We start from the raw sequence: 3,120 nt of genomic DNA, 5'->3' as shown, positions 1-3,120 counted from the left end.
TATTGATGATCTGTTCGACTAGCTTCAGGGTGCCGCTGTGTTTCTTGAGATTGATTGAAGGTCCGACTACCATAAGTTAAGGATTAGAGACATCGACATTCCTAAGACTGCTTTTCCAACTCATTATAACCATTAGGAGTTCCTTGTGATATCTTTTAGGCTTACTAATATCCTCGCAACCTTTATGGAGCTTATGACTCATGTATTCAGGCCTTATGTAGACTCCTTCATGATCATATTCATTGATGATATACTAGTATACTTGGGGAGTAGAGAGGAGAACATGCAACATTTGAGGATTGTGCTCCAGACTTTAAGAGATTAGCATCTTTATGCTAAGTTCTCAAAGTATGAGTTTTGGTTAGAGTTTGTGGCATTTCTAGGATACGTGGTGTCCAAAGAGGGTATTATGGTAGATCTGGTGAAGATTGAGGATATTCGTAGTTGGGCTAGGCCCATATCTATTATAGAGATTCAGAGCTTCATCAGATTGGCTGGTTATTACAGGTGCTTCATTGAGGGTTTCTCCACCATTGCAGCTTCATTGACCCTTTTGACCCATTAGGATGTCCTCTTTGTATGGTCCGAGGAGTGTGAGTCAATCTTTTGGAGAACCAAAGAGTTTCTTACCACCACTTTTTTTCTAACTCTTCTAGTTGAGGGAATAAGCTTTTTTATATATTGTGATGCTTCTGGTATAGTTCTTGAGTGTGTTATAATGTAGCGAGGCTGATTTATTGCTTATGCGAGCGCATGAGCTCAACTACCGCACTCATAATTTAGAGTTGACGATGGTAGTTTTCGCGTTCAAGATGTAGAAGCACTACTTATATAGGGTCCATTATGAGATATATACAGATCACCACAACCTATAGTATATTATGAGTCAGAGGGACCTTAACTCTAGATAGCGGCATTGGATTGAGCTTTTAGCTGATTATGACATCTCTATCCTCTACCATCTAGGCAAGGCCAATGTAGTAGCGAACGCTTTGAGCTTGAAGATGGGGAGTATGGGTAGTTTAGCTTACTTGCTTGCTACGGAGCGACCCCTACCCTTGGACATCTAGTCTTTGGCTAATAGGATGGTCAGGTTAGACATCTTAGATTCTGGACCAATTTTGGCTTTTGTGGGAGCTTGGTCATCTCTATTAGATTATATTCATGGCCCACAGTTTAAGGATGGAACATTGGTAGAGCTCTGAGAGTTGGTATTATGAGGTGAGGGTGGACAGGCTTCTATAAATTTAGATGGGGTATTACAGTTTGATGGTTGCCTTAGTGTTCTAAGAGTTGAAGACTTTATTCAGTTGATCCTTCACGAGGCCCCAACTCCAGATACTCTATTCAGCCAAGCACTGCAAAGATGTATCAGGATTTGAGACAGCATTAATGGTGGCATGTCATTAGGAGAGATATAGCAGAGTATGTGTTCCATTGTTTGAGTTGCTAGCAAGTTAAGGCCAAGTATTAGAGGCCTAGTGGGGTGTTTTAAAGATTACCCATTCTCGAGTAGAAATGGGAGCGTATACCATGGGCTTTGTGATGGAATTAGCTCTGATACCCAGAGGTAGTGATAGTATTTAGGTCATCATTGACCGATTTACCAAGTCATCACACTTCTTGTCGATGCGTTCTACTTTTAGTGCAGAGCGTCTAACTCTAGTTTATATTCTAGAGGTGCTCTGCCTTTATGGGGTACCAATGTCTATCAAATCAGATAGGGGGTCTAGTTTGCCTCCAGTTTCTGTAGATATTTTCATAGAGAGTTGGGTACCCAGGTTGATCTTAACACGATATTTCATCCACAGATCGATGGCCAGTCTGAGCATGCTATTCAAGTTTTAGAGGATTTGCTGCGATCTTCTATATTATAGTTTGATGGTAATTGGGATTAGTACTTTCCTCTGGCGTAGTTTGCATACAACAACATCTACCACTCTAGTATTAAGATGGCCCCATTCGAGGCTTCATATGGTATGCATTGTCACACTCTGGTTTATTGGTTCGGTTCTTTAGAGCTTGGGCCCTAAGGTACTGATTTACAATAGGATGCCTTAGCTAGGGTCTGGATTATTTAGGATAGATTGAGGATAGATCAGAGTAGACATTAAAGTTATGCTGATTGCAAGCATTGACCTTTGTGCTTTGAGATTGGAGATCTGGTATTCTTATAGGTGCGCCCTTGAAGGGCTTGATGAGATTCGGCAGGTGGGGTAAGCTTAGCCCCATGTATATTGGGCCTTTTGAAATTATGAGGAGAGTTGGAGAGGTTTCTTATGAGTTGGAACTACCACTAGCATTTTCATCTAGACATCTAGTTTTCTATGTTTCTATGCTACGTCAGTACATCCCACATAAGTCCCATGTGCTTCAGTATGATTCTATTGAGTTGGACGATTATTTGACCTTTGTTGAGAAGTCGGTTGCTATATTGGCCAGAGATGTTCGCCAGCTTCATTATAGGTCCATGCTTGTGGTTAAGGTCCAGTGGCGACACCATTTGATTGAGAGGCTACCTAGGAGACCGAGCATAATATGTGGGAGCAGTTCCTTAGTTTATTTGAGCCCTCAGGTAGATCCTTGTCTTTACTTTCGCGGAAGAAAATTCTTTTAATAGTAGATGTTGTAATGACCCTCTAGGTAAGTTTCTTTATAATGCTTCCATTTCATCATTTAAAGGATTCCTATAGCGACCCCAGGTAATTTATGACCTGTTGGCGCTGGTAGCTCGGTCGCCTAGTCGTTCATTTGAGTTTTAGGCCTGTTTCCCTATTTTGAAGCTTTTATACCTTAAAAAGTTGACTTGGGTTATAACTTCAAGAAAATGACCTCAGAATGGAATTCTGATGGCTCCATCAGCTCTATAATTGCCAAATTAGGCTAGTATCATAGCCTACACAAGTATCGAGGCAATCTGTACGAGTTTGGGGTCGTTTGACACTTTTGCTTTTGAAATTTTGGCTATGGTTGACTTTGGCAAACATTCTTGAAAAAATGCACTTAGATAAAAATTCTAACAGCGTGGTTAGTTCCAAAATGTCAAGTTTTTTCTGGAACGACCCTTCACTTGCTTTTTGAGGCTTCTAGTCTAATCCTGAGTTTAATTGGGAAATTAGG

Source organism: Solanum dulcamara, chromosome 10, assembly GCF_947179165.1.
Source record: "Solanum dulcamara chromosome 10, daSolDulc1.2, whole genome shotgun sequence".
NCBI classification, from domain to species: Eukaryota; Viridiplantae; Streptophyta; class Magnoliopsida; order Solanales; family Solanaceae; genus Solanum; species Solanum dulcamara.
The sequence above is the reverse complement of the archived record's forward strand: the minus strand, read 5'-3'. Positions refer to the sequence as shown.